Source organism: Fundulus heteroclitus, unplaced genomic scaffold (genome assembly GCF_011125445.2).
Source record: "Fundulus heteroclitus isolate FHET01 unplaced genomic scaffold, MU-UCD_Fhet_4.1 scaffold_347, whole genome shotgun sequence".
NCBI classification, from domain to species: domain Eukaryota; kingdom Metazoa; phylum Chordata; class Actinopteri; order Cyprinodontiformes; family Fundulidae; genus Fundulus; species Fundulus heteroclitus.
This window is the reverse complement of record NW_023396757.1, coordinates 17,445-36,311: the sequence shown is the minus strand read 5'-3', so window position 1 is coordinate 36,311 and position 18,867 is coordinate 17,445. Positions and strand designations below refer to the sequence as shown.

At 42.3% G+C, this 18,867-nt stretch overlaps 11 non-coding genes across 11 annotated transcripts; all 11 read right to left on the bottom strand.

Annotated features, from left to right (window-relative positions):
• Window positions 1–10,832: 10,832 nt before the first annotated feature.
• On the bottom strand, window positions 10,833–10,904 carry trnae-uuc. Its single transcript has one exon. It is a non-coding gene; the product is annotated as a tRNA-Glu (tRNA).
• Window positions 10,905–11,499: 595 nt separating this feature from the next.
• Window positions 11,500–11,571, bottom strand: trnae-uuc. Its single transcript has one exon. It is a non-coding gene; the product is annotated as a tRNA-Glu (tRNA).
• A 908-nt stretch (window positions 11,572–12,479) lies between these two features.
• On the bottom strand, window positions 12,480–12,551 carry trnae-cuc. Its single transcript has one exon. It is a non-coding gene; the product is annotated as a tRNA-Glu (tRNA).
• Window positions 12,552–12,997: 446 nt separating this feature from the next.
• Window positions 12,998–13,069, bottom strand: trnae-uuc. Its single transcript has one exon. It is a non-coding gene; the product is annotated as a tRNA-Glu (tRNA).
• Window positions 13,070–13,978: 909 nt separating this feature from the next.
• Window positions 13,979–14,050, bottom strand: trnae-cuc. Its single transcript has one exon. It is a non-coding gene; the product is annotated as a tRNA-Glu (tRNA).
• A 446-nt stretch (window positions 14,051–14,496) lies between these two features.
• On the bottom strand, window positions 14,497–14,569 carry trnae-uuc. The gene has a single exon. It is a non-coding gene; the product is annotated as a tRNA-Glu (tRNA).
• Window positions 14,570–15,476: 907 nt separating this feature from the next.
• Window positions 15,477–15,548, bottom strand: trnae-cuc. The gene has a single exon. It is a non-coding gene; the product is annotated as a tRNA-Glu (tRNA).
• Window positions 15,549–15,994: 446 nt separating this feature from the next.
• trnae-uuc lies at window positions 15,995–16,066 on the bottom strand. Its single transcript has one exon. It is a non-coding gene; the product is annotated as a tRNA-Glu (tRNA).
• A 595-nt stretch (window positions 16,067–16,661) lies between these two features.
• On the bottom strand, window positions 16,662–16,733 carry trnae-uuc. Its single transcript has one exon. It is a non-coding gene; the product is annotated as a tRNA-Glu (tRNA).
• Window positions 16,734–17,641: 908 nt separating this feature from the next.
• On the bottom strand, window positions 17,642–17,713 carry trnae-cuc. The gene has a single exon. It is a non-coding gene; the product is annotated as a tRNA-Glu (tRNA).
• Window positions 17,714–18,159: 446 nt separating this feature from the next.
• Window positions 18,160–18,231, bottom strand: trnae-uuc. Its single transcript has one exon. It is a non-coding gene; the product is annotated as a tRNA-Glu (tRNA).
• Window positions 18,232–18,867: the final 636 nt, after the last annotated feature.

The window sequence follows — 18,867 nt, the reverse complement described above, 5'->3', positions numbered from 1 at the left end:
GTCTGTCCCTCTCCCAGAACAGTCGGTCATTCCGTCCAGTCCAAGCAATCCACGCACGTCAGCTTCCGGCTTCCAGAGTCCATCCATCTGTGATCTCCATGGCAGTCGATAGTGCGGTTCAGTCTCTGGGGTCACACAATCTCTGCTGGTGTGACTGAAAAGCACTTTGTAAAAACAGTCCAGTTGTCCGTTAGCCCCCCCTGTTGGTGTGCCCCAAAGGCACATCACAACGAAAACAGTTCCAAGAAAAGGGCCGGACAAACCACAATGGAAACATCTTAGCATCAATCAGCATGAATACTTCATAATTCAGCCTTTTTTACTCAAGCCCACAGTCCAAGCATTTTATCTACAATTTAGGGTTCAACTATTCAAGCTAGGCCTGTTTTAGGTTCCTATGCGCACATTATTTTAAGTTTACTTTAGACTATATAAGCTAAAGGTGTACCTTAATCAAGGCCAAATTCGTCTACTCTACCCCCACCCCAAGAAACCTCCTACTCGGTCCTCCACTCTCCATTCCTATGGACAACGATCCATCGCCTTCATACCACACAAATCCAAGAGTACCAGTAGGGGGCATCAGAGGGCAGGCTGAGTCTTCATCACAAAAAACCATCTCTAAGAAATGGCAAAAAAGTGATGGAGCCCCAGTCAAGGGCACTCCCACTCTGGGCCAATCTGAGCGAGAAGACACCCTGTATTGAATCTAAAAATTAGCCTTACCGAGTAATTTATGGATCTGTGATAGCCATCAGATCCTGTTTCTCTATATAACAAAGCAAAAAGATTGCAAGAACTGTAGGTCTTGGTGTGTGTGTCTGTAACAGAGAGTTTCCATTCTTAGTCATAAAGCCATAGCGATCATCATAATGCAACATCACAGTATAAACATCATAACACATAAGATCAAACATGGTGATGGAAGTCAGTGGAGAAGAGAAAGGAAAAAATCAGGTTTGTGATATAAAAAGAGTCTGTACGTCAATAACGCAAAGTTAAGGAAGCCTTCAGGCCATTCAGGCACAAGGCAGAAAATAATCTAATCGCGCTTAGGGTCTCTTCAGGCAACTCCTCCCGTTGAAGAATAAGGAATCAGAGTTCACTGGCTTCTTCATCCCCAGTCCTCTTCTTGGTTCCTCCGCATGGACAAAAACGATTTAGTTGGATGGTAATGAGTGTCCTGTCCTTTTTCAGGCAAGAAGCATTTTATCCCCAGGAAAATGCTCTGTTGAGATGGTTGGCAGACACCAAGCCTTGTTTACTGTTGGATAACAGAAACAAGGTGTAATTAGTGTTCTTATCAAGACTCCCAATCCTTTTTACATTTACCTTCTTCAAACACTTTCACATCCAGATATTCCCGTTCACAATCATTAAGCTTTTAGCTTAACCTCCTTTACTGTAATCATTAGATCTTGCATTACTCTTATAAAAGAAAAATCTGAAAGTTCAACGTTATCTGCAGCAGCATTTCTCTATAATTCTTTCCCATGTGTGTCTCACCTTACAATTGTCCAACAGTTGAAAAGATCTCTGCAATAGAAATTTATCATCATATGTTTCATGGCTACTGTGACACGGTTCATCTCAATTTATCTAGCACACAAGGAATTGTATTAAAACCTTTCAGAAACTTCTTACTGAACCAGCTGCAAAATACTTCACATTTTTCTAAAAAGTCCAACAGAAAAACCCTTAAGTTTGTAAAAGAAAGTTCCACTATATATATTTGCAGAATAATGTTTTGATATTAATAAGAAGCAGCCCTATGTACTTCTTGTCTTATTTTGAAAAGCTCAGCTAAGAGAAAGGAAGTGTGTGCATGCCCCTCGCCCACACGGAGTTGTGATTGGTTGCTATTCAGGAAGTGGGTGTAGCCCAGGGCGGAGACAGGAAGTAGTTCTGTGAATCACTTTCAGCTTGACGTGCATCAACCCAAAAGACTTGTAATTGAATGTGCCCTCCACCTAGAGCGAAGAGCAATTCTAACCCCATTAATTCTTGATTTTTTAATCACTTCTGCTTGTTTTAACAGACAGCTTTTGTAAGCGACCCTGGTTTTATCTTATGTCCCCCTGTATGAATCTTGTTTGAAACAAACCTTTAAACTGTAGTATGCTGTCAGCAGTAAGTCATTGTTGCTTATTAGACACATCGCCCCCTGACCATGTAAGAAGCTCCATACTGCTCTAGGTCTTTAAACCTTTTTCAGTCATTCAACATTAGTTTAATTGATAATACATCCAAGCATAATTATATCCCCAAGTAAATCAACCCTTTAACAAGTATCTAGTTCTTGTTCTCATGTGTTTAGTTTATCCTTGAAAAACTTTAAGCAGACATTACTCCGAGTGATTTTCTTACATTATCATACATTTATTATTATTACCTTTGTGATCTTATATCACCCAGTGATCTATAAATCCTTATGTTATGTTTACACCGTCTTGTCCCAGCAGATTAAAAATTCTCATTCTAGAATTTGCTTGTTTGTTTCATCAATCACTGTCTGTTGTGATTATTGAAGAAATTGTGCAGTTCCTTTAAACCCTCTTAAATATTGACCACCCGTTGGTAAATGATCAGCTTTAAGTTTTGCCCTTCTTCTAATTCTTTGTTTAGCCTTAGTATCTGCACCTTAAATTGACGAATAGTGGAATTCTTTGTATAAACACTTCTCTATGTCCGTATTTGTTTTGGCCTCTATAATTTTGTTCTTTGCATTTTAAGTGTGAACCTGGTCAGGATAGAGAAAGTCATCTCCGATGCTCCTTTTGGCAACCCCAGCAAACCCAAACATAAAATTGTTCACAGTCAGTGTTAGGTTACAGGTAATCCCTGTGGGAACACGACGTCGTCTCCTCTGTTCAACCTGGTTTCAAGCGCCTGGGTCATCGAAACACTCCACCACCTGCGACAAATCTCTGACATTTTCAAACCACAGCAGCAATTCCTGGGTGTCCACACCCCCTGTCTGAAATGTCTCTCGTCGTAAGCCCAGGCTTTCAGTTCATCTCCTGTTAAGTGTCCCCCTTTAGAGCCCATTTACCCCAAAGAGTCCAAAAGTGTGTTCTAGGTACGTTTCCTGAACGCCAACCTCTCCATGTCATGTTCGTGAAACCTTGTAGTTGAATTCCATCACCTGTGAAGCAAAGCAGTCATGCATAGTTCTTTTCAAGATTTTCTTTATCACAGCAGTAGTGTCACTGTCTGATGCCATTGCAGCTCTGATATTCCTCAGAGCCAACCTTCATGCATTGATATCATGTTGGAGCTGTTATCCTCATCTTGTGTCCAGGAGTGCTTCTGCTGTCCTGACCAGATACCAAACGTCCAACTAATCTAATTGACCTCATTACTTTTCTGCATGTACAAGAGGACGATCGTTAGATTATCCTGGTCTAAAAGACCACTAGATTAATAGGTGGCTAAACTATGTTTATGTGTTCATTTCTTCTGGATGTTTTAACATTTAGTTAAAGAACAACTATTGTGCTATTTTGTGTTCAAACAGATAGTTGTTAAGTCTCCTCACACCTTTTAGGTAACTGCGTACAATTCCAAACTATTTACACTGGTGCTTTAATCCCTAATTTACCCAAGTTATTTATTAGAATAAGGCATTATTCTAAACTTGCAGTTTTATCCATTCAAGTCCTTAACCTTTGTGTTGCTTTACATCCTAATAATTAATTTCTTAGTTGCGCCTCTGCTTACTTTAAGATACCCAGTAAATGTTGTGCTCACAATTTATCCTTCGGTTGAACAAGGTTAAAAGGTTTAGAGTTTACTCTGCTTATATTGAAAAATTAGCTTGCTCACTCGTTAGGTCATTCGTTTATGCTATTAACTGTTGCTGTAATGCCTACTTTAACTTTTTCGCCCACTAGTTTTTTCGTGATCCTAATTATCGCCCATTGATGTTATAGCATACATTGTTCTTATCCACTTTCCTTTTACGTTTAAACGGCCCCTCTATGTAATCCCCTTACTGTAATCCCCAAAATAAGTTGTCAAACCTTTTAGGTTTAGCATAATTACTTAAGCTGCTCTATGCTCTCATACCGTAACTTAATATTTTGGTGCAAAATGGATGTCTTTTAGCGGTTCCCCCCTATTTCTTCTCATGCATGATGTATTTTATGAAGCTTATTGTATCTTAAAGGTGCCTCTTTGAATCTTATTCAAAACCCCCTGTGGTGTTAATAAAATTCCAAAACATATCTATGTGTGTTTAAATGATTTAAATAAAAACTTTGTTAGAAAAGTAAAAGAAAATCCCTCTTATTAGCGGCCCAAAATCTCTACCAGCTTTGTTTCCAGACCAGTACCACTTGTCCGAATGCGTTTGACCCTCTTATCGCTCGCTAATAACAGCTCTGACTTAAAACAATTAACATCCTAGGGGTTTAATAATAATCTTGATTGCTTTTAATCTGAAAGTTTTCTTCTAAGCGCATCCGCCAATGTGTATGTTTCTAATGTGTGTTTTGTGTTTTAATTATGTGCAGGAAAATCTGATGTGAAATGCAGAAGGGGTGTCTGCCAACTCATCTTTGTTTCGTGTTGCGGTCCATTGAAGGTTATCCGATGCCTCTGTCTTTGCCCCCGCAATTAGTTGTCCATTTTCAGTCCTCATGTCTCAGTTCAACAGCACAACATCGTTCCAGGACAAGCGCTGTCCATGAATATTCATTCTTCAATCGTTGTGTCTGAAACCACAAGGAATTCTGCCAGCATTTTGCCAATATGGATTTTGTCCAAAATCAAATTGTCTAATAAAAGAATTGTCTATCTTCATCCGTAGTGTAGTGTAAATAAGTTGAAAAGAAAAAATCAAAACAAAAATTACAAGAAAACTGTCTCAAAACAAAATCAACCACATCGTTCCCTCTGAAACAAAATTATTCTTGAAGTTTTTCACCTTTACCCCAGATCTTGATCCCTTAAAAATTTATCCAAGCAAAATATTTTACAGACAGTTCAACCTCTTTGTATAAGTTCATTAATAAAAACATTTCTCTTAACTTTGTAGCATCACATTCCCCATTAAACCTCTATGCAGCTTCTGCAAAAATTACTGATTTTTTGTCCAAAATTTGATTAAAAACTGGATTTAGGCAGGAGTCAAGTACATCACCTTTTTCTCCTTGTCCCAAGGATCAGCCCCCATGGCACTGCGGCACTGTTTCTGTATTCTCTCGCATCTGAGAATGTCTAAAATGAGACTAAATCTCTATGTTAGCACATCCCTATCATATTGACCAGGTTTTTTGCAAAGAAAAAGAAGCAGAAAGATAGAGCTGTTAATAGCAGAAAGCAACAAACAATTTTAAGACACCACCTTTCCTGCCGGAAGGTCTCCTCAGTCAAAACTAAGTATAATTTAGTGTCCAAATCTGATTATAACTCCTTACCGCACTGTCTCCTCAGAGCCCCCCGTTGGCAGAAAGGTGGCGTCTCCTTTATTCTGAAAGCAATAACTCAGAGAAAAACAAGAGTGTTAATAGCATGTAGTTAAAACCCTGGTCCCCTTAGTGTCACTTTAACGTGATGTTGTTCTGCTGATCCTGGGAAATTAGATCTATTCCTCACCTTTCCCCTGAACTCCGTTCAGAACCCCTCCAACAGAAAGAAAACAAAAAACAAAAGAAATTAACAAACAAAAACAAACAAAATTGTCTTCCAAGGAGCACAATTATGTCTATTACAATATGACATAGGTTTTTGACGTACTTTTTGATATCCTTCTGGTCCTTTGACCATGTGTATTTGCTGTTAGTAATACTTTTATTCATATATAACTTTTCAATCTAAATTGGTCAAGGGTGAAACTTTAATCAATGATTGTTCCCTTTTAGTTTTTGAGCTTCTAGTGTTTCTCTATAAATGATAAGAGTTTCCCCCATAATTCAGCACATTGAGAAGGCTACCCAAAACAAACCAAGATTAGAATTAGAATTTAACCCTTTAGAAGCTGGCTTTATTTTATTTTTCCCCCTCTGACATAGTTTTCGTGCCCCAGGCCAGAACACACAGACCCAGCCTTGCCATAACATTCAGATGTTTACATCATGGTCAGATTTGTTTATCATATCTTTTGTCCTGCTTCAGGTTAAACTGACCCTCTGAGGCTTGCCTCAGCTCAGCATAACTAATAACATCAGATGCTTTTGTAACCGATGACATGCTTAATGTGGCCTTGTGATACTTCTCAAAATTTCTCATTAGCTGCATTCAAATCCCCAGTAAAAAGAAATAAAATAAATTAATACAGAACCCTTAGAAAAGCAACCATATTTAGTCCCATACAGTCTGTTTAAAGCAGTTTGTCTCATCTATTTAAATCAAAAATCATGTATATCTTAGTGCTCTTAAATTCTTCTTTTTAGGCAGCTGTAAAATCCTTTTCTCCCAAACATTCTCCCATATGCTCCCCATATGCTGTTTGCCATTTTATTAATGTTCTAAAATTACAATATAAAAGCTTTTTCTCTGTTATTATTTCAGCTGTCATGAATTCATTGACAAACACAAGCCAAGCACAATCTAATAGCATAACTGAATACAGCCCTACCGCCTCTGGTTGCTGTACTGCATATTTAAGCTCCAAACAACAAAAACTTTTATCCCCAGTCCCAAGTATTTCTTACAGCCCTGGGATATTTTCTGTTTAAGACACGTTAGCATATCTCAGTGTAACAATTTAATTTGCCCAGATATTTAATGTTAAAAAAAAAACAAACTTTGTTATTTAAATCTCTCTTACTTTTACCTTTTTGTTAACCTAGTCCATGCTCAAAATGTCATTTGAATTACGGAGCTGCAGTTCTCCCAAAACAAATGATCATCTTGAAACCATGAACAATAATTTTTAACCGAATTAATTAATTCACACAGAAGAACGTTTAGTTACAAACGACACATACATACGTACAGTTACATACAGTTACATACATACAGATACATAGAAACTGACGACATTCAGACAAACAAACACACGCAGGCCTTTACTTCTGACAGGGAGGAAGGGCTGGTCAGATCCTAACGACGGTTAGGGCAGCTTCTTTCAAAATGCCCTGGGTAACCACACGTCCAGCACAAGGGCACATCATAACCTTTGGTTGGTCCCTTTCTATGATTTCTGTACTGCTGTGTATCTCTGCTGGGAATTTGTCCCCATGGAGGACTCTGATACATCTGAAATGGTACTTCTGGAGGGAGGGATCCCACAAACTGGTCTGAACCAAACACAGGTGTCGGGGCCATAACCATCTGAGCTTTTGCAACATTCTTCTTCCTCCTCCTCCTTTTACTTTGATTGTCTCTCAGCTGTTGTAGCTGTTCAGCTACGAGTTGTTGTTTTAAGTTCTGTATATCACTGCTAAGTTGCTTCATGTTTTTATCATCTATATCCAGCTGATGAACCAAAGCTGCCATCCATTGATCTAAAGGCATATCATAACTCGCAACCATTCTATACATGTTCTGCTTAACATCCTGTACCTGGCCCTTTAACATTGCTTGTTTAAAGAGTTGCTGCAGCGTGACTGATAACGGGCAAAAGCCTGTGTGATTTTCCCAAACTTTCAACATTCTGTTCACATATGCTGAAGCCGACTCCCCTGCACAACGTGTAGTGTCGTTTAAAAGGGCAGAATCCGTACTTACCGGATAAAACGCCCTCAGTGTGCTCCAAAGTTGCTGTGCCACCGGGGCCAGAGGGGCAGCTGTTCCTAGTACGTCCGTTCCAGCAGAGACTTCAACCTCATGTACCTCTTGTGGTTCCAGGTATGCTGATAAGCCAGTCCTCACATCACCAATAGCCAATACATACCCGCTTAAAGTCTCCACGAATGCTTGGATCCAAAGGTGCGCCCCTTTTCTGGGATCGGGGAACATGTGCCTCAGATAAACGTTGTCAGCACATGAAAGAGGGCTGTAAACAGCTGCATTCACCTGTCCTGTTGCACTGTGAGTCTGAAACAATGGCAGTTGCACACTTTGTTTTGTTGCAGGTAAAGGAAGATCAGTTTCGCTAGAATGCAGGTTACATCTGGGTCTTACGTCACAGCTTATCTGTCCCCCACATAACACCATACCAGGCACCTGCACCGAAGGGTCTGATGAAGTCACCACACTCCTGGCCTTGGATAACAGTTCTCCCTTATCACCATGCAGATTGTTTTGCATAGTTGTGTACTTACCTTCTTGTTTGAAAGAAGATGATTCCCTTACCCCCTGCAGATTTTCACTCTCTTGTTGTTTGTCCAGGCCTGAGAAGCACATGCTGAAATACAGTTCAGTTAGTTTTATCAAGCCTGCTATTTTGATTTCCTCTTTTTGGTATTTTTCTCGAGCAAACTCACCTGCATCACCCGTTTCTACTTGTGCTAGGGCTAATCTATTTTTTAACATCTGAAAATAGTAAGTGCACATTTTGGCCTCTGGTGGTGACCCTTCTGTATCACCAAAAACCCCGTCTCTCCTCATTTTTTCACACCACTCCTCAAATTGTTTTAAATGGTTTTCAGCATCTTTGTGTGGGAAGTTTGCCATTATGCTCCTTTTTCCTGTCTCCAGCAGTGTTCCTAAAGAACCCCCCTGGAGCTCATTTTCTGCCTGATTCTCAGCCATTCCAGCATTCACACGTCTTGGCCAACCTGCTGGGACAGCGTCCTGTCCCCGGTCCAATGAGAGCTTATTTTTTATCTCTCAGACACCAAAACTTATTATGTTCCTATATGCCTTATTATTGTGTTTTTACACGGCAGTTTCAATGAGCCAGTGTACTCAGGATGAGAAGGCCCTTACCCTTCACTTCACTTCCACGGCTCAATGACAATAACGTGTCTCACACACACACACACACACACATACACACTCACACTCTCTCTGGCCAATCTTTTAGTTAACTCTGTAGGTACCTCCGGTCTCAATCTCATACGCGCTCGTTTTTCGAAAAAGGCTGCTTTTATATTACCGCAAAAACGAAGATTTTTATATTCGTCCTCGCGGAAAATAAGGGAGCTCTAAACCCACAATTTCTAGGCTACACGATGTTTTAGAAGCCACGCGTGTTCTCAGTCTCATACGCGCTCGTTTTTCGAAAAAGGCTGCTTTTATATTACCGCAAAGACGAAGATTTTTATGTTCGTCCTCGCGGAAAATAAGGGAGCTCTAAACCCACAATTTCTAGGCTACACGATGTTTAAGAAGCCACGCGTACAGGCGTGTCTGTCAGAATGGCCGCTTTTATGCTACGCACAGAGGAACACGTATTTTCCTCTGTGCCTAACAAGGGGACCTTTTAAACCCTAAATTCTCAAGGTGCACAGTATTTTCGGAACCCTGGCCAAGGGTTCCCGGACTCTCACCTCTGTGACCGCACGCAAATCCCAAATTCTCATCGACACGTTTGCAAACAATTATCCTCAAACCTTTCTCTGCCTTTAGAAATACAAAAAGTCGGCCCTCCAGGAAGAAAAAGACACTAGGAGATGAATAAAATCTCCTTACCTTTTTTTTGCGGCCGCAAGCTGTGTGTTTTTCTTCCGGAATGACGTCCTGGCCGGAAAACGGAAGGTGGTATGCCGCCTTTTGGGTCCGGGTGGAAACACCATTTTGTTACTGTTTCACCGTGCCGTGACTACGGTGAAGCACCCTCGGTGGACCCAGTTCGTTTTACCCAGTCAGGCGACTCCCACTTACTTTTTACCTTGAATGTAGGACGCATAAAACAGACAAGGATGCTTTTAGTTATATTTTATCTAAGTAAAGACAGAGAAATAGTTACAGTCACACCAGCGCTGATGGGCCCCTGATCGGCAGGAGGCCTCGAGTGCTCATTACACAAACATTATAAAGGGATCTCGGGACACACCCATACAAGGGCGGTACACATCCAAACTGTGACATCAGCAGGGAAGCTGTGTCACCTCCGGGGTGGTATCTGATAGATATGTGCCAATCTTTTGGGTCAGTGCCATCTAAGTGTGCCATGCAGTTCTGGGATAAACAGCTCGTTCCACTTGACCTTGTTGATATCCTAACATACTAAATGTTTTATGTTGGGTAAAGAGGTCAATTAGTTATTCGAGGAGTGGGGTATTTTGTGTCTAAGTCAAAATATGGCACTCCTTTACTTTGCTTGACAAACACAAGGTGACTTTTTACTTGAAAAATCACCATCTATCTACACAGAATTAAGAGGTTTTCACCTTGTGTATGTTGAGGAAAACTACTTACCACCAACAACTATGTTTAGACGAAAGTCAAGCTACAAGGACCTGGAGGCAAAGATAACAGAGACTTCCCTGACCGGGAATCGAACCCGGGCCACAGCGGTGAGAGCGCCGAATCCTGACCACTAGACCATTAGGGATGCGATGCTTGCCAAGTTCAGAAGGCGTTCCAGCAATGTCTTCCATTCTGCAGCCTTAACTGGAGCTTGGCATTGTGGTGGCTTAAGTTTTAAACATATCTATAAGAGTGGTGTCCAAAGTCAATCCTCAAGGCTTGTTGTAATAATGTTTTATGTTGGGTAAAGAGGTCAATTAGTTATTCGAGGAGTGGGGTATTTTGTGTCTAAGTCAAAATATGGCACTCCTTTACTTTGCTTGACAAACACAAGGTGACTTTTTACTTGAAAAATCACCATTTATCTACACAGAATTAAGAGGTTTTCACCTTGTGTACGTTGAGGAAAACTGCTTACCAGAATTAAGAGGTTTTCACCTTGTGTACGTTGAGGAAAACTGCTTACCACCAACAACAATGTTTAGACGAAAGTCAAGCTACAAGGACCTGGAGGCAAAGATAACAGAGACTTCCCTGACCGGGAATCGAACCCGGGCCACAGCGGTGAAAGCGCTGAATCCTGACCACTAGACCATCAGGGATGTGCTGGCTGCCAAAATCAGAAGGTGCTCCGACAATGTCTTTCATCACACAGCCATACCGCCAACATGACATTGTGCCTACTTAAAGCTATTGTTGGTAATTCTGTTCAGAAAGACTTTTTTTGCTATACAATAGTCCTTCCGTCCTGGAAGTAATAAATACATGATGTATTCAGGAAAAGGAAGTTAAAAAATCCATCTCTGTGGGAGCTGCAGGCCTGAAAAAACTCTGACCAATCCCTGCCATGTGCACCGAAGAGAAGGGATTTGTCAGAGATTTGGTCCTACCCTCACCTGCCACCAGACCACAGTGGATTTGTGAGATTTCTTTCACGTGATGCCCCTGAGGAGCGGAAGAGCAGGCCATACGGTCTTGCGCATGCACAGTTATTCAAAAAGGGACTTTGGCAAACGTCTGGAAAAATTGCCGAGCCTACCTTTAAATATGATTTTATGTCTACAGCAGTGGTGTCCAGAGTCATCAATCAAGGGCCGGTGTCCTGCATGTTTTGTCCTGGTTCAACTACTTCCCACCAACAACTATGTTTAGACGAAAGTCAAGCTACAAGGACCTGGAGGCAAAGCTAACAGAGACTTCCCTGACCGGGAATCGAACCCGGGCCACAGCGGTGAAAGCGCTGAATCCTGACCACTAGACCATCAGGGATGTGCTGGCTGCCAAAATCAGAAGGTGCTCCGACAATGTCTTTCATCACACAGCCATACCGCCAACATGACATTGTGCCTACTTAAAGCTATTGTTGGTAATTCTGTTCAGAAAGACTTTTTTTGCTATACAATAGTCCTTCCGTCCTGGAAGTAATAAATACATGATGTATTCAGGAAAAGGTAGTTTAAAAATCCATCTCTGTGGGAGCTGCAGGCCTGAAAAAACTCTGACCAATCCCTGCCATCTGCACCGAAGAGAAGGGATTTGTCAGAGATTTGGTCCTACCCTCACCTGCCACCAGACCACAGTGGATTTGTGAGATTTCTTTCACGTGATGCCCCTGAGGAGCGGAAGAGCAGGCCATACGGTCTTGCGCATGCACAGTTATTCAAAAAGGGACTTTGGCAAACGTCTGGAAAAATTGCCGAGCCTACCTTTAAATATGATTTTATGTCTACAGCAGTGGTGTCCAGAGTCATCAATCAAGGGCCGGTGTCCTGCATGTTTTGTCCTGGTTCAACACCGCTGAACCTAATGACTGCTTAATTAGTAGGATTCTGCAGGCCTTGAAGACAGACTGAGAAGGTAAATGATTCATTTAGATCAGATGTGTTGGAGCTGGTCTAATAGACCAACCCTGGAGGACTGCAGATGGACATGTCAGGTCTATGGTTTTTTAAGGAGAAGAAACTTTGCAGTTTAACTCTTAGCTGGAGATACAGTCCAGGTACAGGCTGTTTACTTTCCAACTTTAGTTAGACTTTCTTCAGGGGACTTGATATTTCACTGTTCTTTCATAGGGTTAAGGTTGTGAGCATTTGTGATTTCTTCAAGTGGTTGATGAATACCATCAATGCTTCAAAGATCTAACCACAAAATTCTGACCGGTAAATACCTACAGGACATTCCCTGACCGGGAATCGAACCCGGGCCGCGGCGGTGAGAGCGCCGAATCCTGACCACTAGACCATCAGGGATGCGATGCTTGCCAAGTTCAGAAGGCGTTCCAGCAATGTCTTCCATTCTGCAGCCTTAACTGGAGCTTGGCATTGTGGTGGCTTAAGTTTTAAACATATCTATAAGAGTGGTGTCCAAAGTCAATCCTCAAGGCTTGTTGTACTAAATGTTTTATGTTGGGTAAAGAGGTCAATTAGTTATTCGAGGAGTGGGGTATTTTGTGTCTAAGTCAAAATATGGCACTCCTTTACTTTGCTTGACAAACACAAGGTGACTTTTTACTTGAAAAATCACCATTTATCTACACAGAATTAAGAGGTTTTCACCTTGTGTACGTTGAGGAAAACTGCTTACCAGAATTAAGAGGTTTTCACCTTGTGTACGTTGAGGAAAACTGCTTACCACCAACAACTATGTTTAGACGAAAGTCAAGGTACAAGGACCTGGAGGCAAAGATAACAGAGACTTCCCTGACCGGGAATCGAACCCGGGCCACAGCGGTGAAAGCACTGAATCCTGACCACTAGACCATCAGGGATGTGCTGGCTGCCAAAATCAGAAGGTGCTCCGACAATGTCTTTCATCACACAGCCATACTGCCAACATGACATTGTGCCTACTTAAAGCTATTGTTGGTAATTCTGTTCAGAAAGACTTTTTTTGCTATACAATAGTCCTTGCGTCCTGGAAGTAATAAATACATGATGTATTCAGGAAAAGGAAGTTAAAAAATCCATCTCTGTGGGAGCTGCAGGCCTGAAAAAAACTCTGACCAATCCCTGCCATGTGCACCGAAGAGAAGGGATTTGTCAGAGATTTGGTCCTACCCTCACCTGCCACCAGACCACAGTGGATTTGTGAGATTTCTTTCACGTGATGCCCCTGAGGAGCGGAAGAGCAGGCCATACGGTCTTGCGCATGCACAGTTATTCAAAAAGGGACTTTGGCAAACGTCTGGAAAAATTGCCGAGCCTACCTTTAAATATGATTTTATGTCTACAGCAGTGGTGTCCAGAGTCATCAATCAAGGGCCGGTGTCCTGCATGTTTTGTCCTGGTTCAACACTGCTGAACCTAATGACTGCTTAATTAGTAGGATTCTGCAGGCCTTGAAGACAGACTGAGAAGGTAAATGATTCATTTAGATCAGATGTGTTGGAGCTGGTCTAATAGACCAACCCTGGAGGACTGCAGATGGACATGTCAGGTCTATGGTTTTTTAAGGAGAAGAAACTTTGCAGTTTAACTCTTAGCTGGAGATACAGTCCAGGTACAGGCTGTTTACTTTCCAACTTTAGTTAGACTTTCTTCAGGGGACTTGATATTTCACTGTTCTTTCATAGGGTTAAGGTTGTGAGCATTTGTGATTTCTTCAAGTGGTTGATGAATACCATCAATGCTTCAAAGATCTAACCACAAAATTCTGACCGGTAAATACCTACAGGACATTCCCTGACCGGGAATCGAACCCGGGCCGCGGCGGTGAGAGCGCCGAATCCTGACCACTAGACCATCAGGGATGCGATGCTTGCCAAGTTCAGAAGGCGTTCCAGCAATGTCTTCCATTCTGCAGCCTTAACTGGAGCTTGGCATTGTGGTGGCTTAAGTTTTAAACATATCTATAAGAGTGGTGTCCAAAGTCAATCCTCAAAGCTTGTTGTACTAAATGTTTTATGTTGGGTAAAGAGGTCAATTAGTTATTCGAGGAGTGGGGTATTTTGTGTCTAAATCAAAATATGGCACTCCTTTACTTTGCTTGACAAACACAAGGTGACTTTTTACTTGAAAAATCACCATTTATCTACACAGAATTAAGAGGTTTTCACCTTGTGTACGTTGAGGAAAACTGCTTACGAGAATTAAGAGGTTTTCACCTTGTGTACGTTGAGGAAAACTGCTTACCACCAACAACTATGTTTAGACGAAAGTCAAGCTACAAGGACCTGGAGGCAAAGCTAACAGAGACTTCCCTGACCGGGAATCGAACCCGGGCCCCCAGCGGTGAAAGCGCTGAATCCTGACCACTAGACCATCAGGGATGTGTTGGCTGCCAAAATCAGAAGGTGCTCCGACAATGTCTTTCATCACACAGCCATACCGCCAACATGACATTGTGCCTACTTAAAGCTATTGTTGGTAATTCTGTTCAGAAAGACTTTTTTTGCTATACAATAGTCCTTCCGTCCTGGAAGTAATAAATACATGATGTATTCAGGAAAAGGAAGTTAAAAAATGCATCTCTGTGGGAGCTGCAGGCCTGAAAAAACTCTGACCAATCCCTGCCATCTGCACCGAAGAGAAGGGATTTGTCAGAGATTTGGTCCTACCCTCACCTGCCACCAGACCACAGTGGATTTGTGAGATTTCTTTCACGTGATGCCCCTGAGGAGCGGAAGAGCAGGCCATACGGTCTTGCGCATGCACAGTTATTCAAAAAGGGACTTTGGCAAACGTCTGGAAAAATTGCCGAGCCTACCTTTAAATATGATTTTATGTCTACAGCAGTGGTGTCCAGAGTCATCAATCAAGGGCCGGTGTCCTGCATGTTTTGTCCTGGTTCAACACCGCTGAACCTAATGACTGCTTAATTAGTAGGATTCTGCAGGCCTTGAAGACAGACTGAGAAGGTAAATGATTCATTAGATCAGATGTGTTGGAGCTGGTCTAATAGACCAACCCTGGAGGACTGCAGATGGACATGTCAGGTCTTTGGTTTTTTAAGGAGAAGAAACTTTGCAGTTTAACTCTTAGCTGGAGATACAGTCCAGGTACAGGCTGTTTACTTTCCAACTTTAGTTAGACTTTCTTCAGGGGACTTGATATTTCACTGTTCTTTCATAGGGTTAAGGTTGTGAGCATTTGTGATTTCTTCAACTGGTTGATGAATACCATCAATGCTTCAAAGATCTAACCACAAAATTCTGACCGGTAAATACCTACAGGACATTCCCTGACCGGGAATCGAACCCGGGCCGCGGCGGTGAGAGCGCCGAATCCTGACCACTAGACCATCAGGGATGCGATGCTTGCCAAGTTCAGAAGGCGTTCCAGCAATGTCTTCCATTCTGCAGCCTTAACTGGAGCTTGGCATTGTGGTGGCTTAAGTTTTAAACATATCTATAAGAGTGGTGTCCAAAGTCAATCCTCAAGGCTTGTTGTACTAAATGTTTTATGTTGGGTAAAGAGGTCAATTAGTTATTCGAGGAGTGGGGTATTTTGTGTCTAAATCAAAATATGGCACTCCTTTACTTTGCTTGACAAACACAAGGTGACTTTTTACTTGAAAAATCACCATTTATCTACACAGAATTAAGAGGTTTTCACCTTGTGTACGTTGAGGAAAACTGCTTACGAGAATTAAGAGGTTTTCACCTTGTGTACGTTGAGGAAAACTGCTTACCACCAACAACTATGTTTAGACGAAAGTCAAGCTACAAGGACCTGGAGGCAAAGATAACAGAGACTTCCCTGACCGGGAATCGAACCCGGGCCACAGCGGTGAAAGCGCTGAATCCTGACCACTAGACCATCAGGGATGTGCTGGCTGCCAAAATCAGAAGGTGCTCCGACAATGTCTTTCATCACACAGCCATACCGCCAACATGACATTGTGCCTACTTAAAGCTATTGTTGGTAATTCTGTTCAGAAAGACTTTTTTTGCTATACAATAGTCCTTCCGTCCTGGAAGTAATAAATACATGATGTATTCAGGAAAAGGAAGTTAAAAAATCCATCTCTGTGGGAGCTGCAGGCCTGAAAAAACTCTGACCAATCCCTGCCATCTGCACCGAAGAGAAGGGATTTGTCAGAGATTTGGTCTTACCCTCACCTGCCACCAGACCACAGTGGATTTGTGAGATTTCTTTCACGTGATGCCCCTGAGGAGCGGAAGAGCAGGCCATACGGTCTTGCGCATGCACAGTTATTCAAAAAGGGACTTTGGCAAACGTCTGGAAAAATTGCCGAGCCTACCTTTAAATATGATTTTATGTCTACAGCAGTGGTGTCCAGAGTCATCAATCAAGGGCCGGTGTCCTGCATGTTTTGTCCTGGTTCAACTACTTCCCACCAACAACTATGTTTAGACGAAAGTCAAGCTACAAGGACCTGGAGGCAAAGCTAACAGAGACTTCCCTGACCGGGAATCGAACCCGGGCCACAGCGGTGAAAGCGCTGAATCCTGACCACTAGACCATCAGGGATGTGCTGGCTGCCAAAATCAGAAGGTGCTCCGACAATGTCTTTCATCACACAGCCATACCGCCAACATGACATTGTGCCTACTTAAAGCTATTGTTGGTAATTCTGTTCAGAAAGACTTTTTTTGCTATACAATAGTCCTTCCGTCCTGGAAGTAATAAATACATGATGTATTCAGGAAAAGGTAGTTTAAAAATCCATCTCTGTGGGAGCTGCAGGCCTGAAAAAACTCTGACCAATCCCTGCCATCTGCACCGAAGAGAAGGGATTTGTCAGAGATTTGGTCCTACCCTCACCTGCCACCAGACCACAGTGGATTTGTGAGATTTCTTTCACGTGATGCCCCTGAGGAGCGGAAGAGCAGGCCATACGGTCTTGCGCATGCACAGTTATTCAAAAAGGGACTTTGGCAAACGTCTGGAAAAATTGCCGAGCCTACCTTTAAATATGATTTTATGTCTACAGCAGTGGTGTCCAGAGTCATCAATCAAGGGCCGGTGTCCTGCATGTTTTGTCCTGGTTCAACACCGCTGAACCTAATGACTGCTTAATTAGTAGGATTCTGCAGGCCTTGAAGACAGACTGAGAAGGTAAATGATTCATTTAGATCAGATGTGTTGGAGCTGGTCTAATAGACCAACCCTGGAGGACTGCAGATGGACATGTCAGGTCTATGGTTTTTTAAGGAGAAGAAACTTTGCAGTTTAACTCTTAGCTGGAGATACAGTCCAGGTACAGGCTGTTTACTTTCCAACTTTAGTTAGACTTTCTTCAGGGGACTTGATATTTCACTGTTCTTTCATAGGGTTAAGGTTGTGAGCATTTGTGATTTCTTCAACTGGTTGATGAATACCATCAATGCTTCAAAGATCTAACCACAAAATTCTGACCGGTAAATACCTACAGGACATTCCCTGACCGGGAATCGAACCCGGGCCGCGGCGGTGAGAGCGCCGAATCCTGACCACTAGACCATCAGGGATGCGATGCTTGCCAAGTTCAGAAGGCGTTCCAGCAATGTCTTCCATTCTGCAGCCTTAACTGGAGCTTGGCATTGTGGTGGCTTAAGTTTTAAACATATCTATAAGAGTGGTGTCCAAAGTCAATCCTCAAGGCTTGTTGTACTAAATGTTTTATGTTGGGTAAAGAGGTCAATTAGTTATTCGAGGAGTGGGGTATTTTGTGTCTAAGTCAAAATATGGCACTCCTTTACTTTGCTTGACAAACACAAGGTGACTTTTTACTTGAAAAATCACCATTTATCTACACAGAATTAAGAGGTTTTCACCTTGTGTACGTTGAGGAAAACTGCTTACGAGAATTAAGAGGTTTTCACCTTGTGTACGTTGAGGAAAACTGCTTACCACCAACAACTATGTTTAGACGAAAGTCAAGGTACAAGGACCTGGAGGCAAAGCTAACAGAGACTTCCCTGACCGGGAATCGAACCCGGGCCACAGCGGTGAAAGCACTGAATCCTGACCACTAGACCATCAGGGATGTGCTGGCTGCCAAAATCAGAAGGTGCTCCGACAATGTCTTTCATCACACAGCCATACTGCCAACATGACATTGTGCCTACTTAAAGCTATTGTTGGTAATTCTGTTCAGAAAGACTTTTTTTGCTATACAATAGTCCTTCCGTCCTGGAAGTAATAAATACATGATGTATTCAGGAAAAGGAAGTTAAAAAATCCATCTCTGTGGGAGCTGCAGGCCTGAAAAAACTCTGACCAATCCCTGCCATGTGCACCGAAGAGAAGGGATTTGTCAGAGATTTGGTCCTACCCTCACCTGCCACCAGACCACAGTGGATTTGTGAGATTTCTTTCACGTGATGCCCCTGAGGAGCGGAAGAGCAGGCCATACGGTCTTGCGCATGCACAGTTATTCAAAAAGGGACTTTGGCAAACGTCTGGAAAAATTGCCGAGCCTACCTTTAAATATGATTTTATGTCTACAGCAGTGGTGTCCAGAGTCATCAATCAAGGGCCGGTGTCCTGCATGTTTTGTCCTGGTTCAACACCGCTGAACCTAATGACTGCTTAATTAGTAGGATTCTGCAGGCCTTGAAGACAGACTGAGAAGGTAAATGATTCATTTAGATCAGATGTGTTGGAGCTGGTCTAATAGACC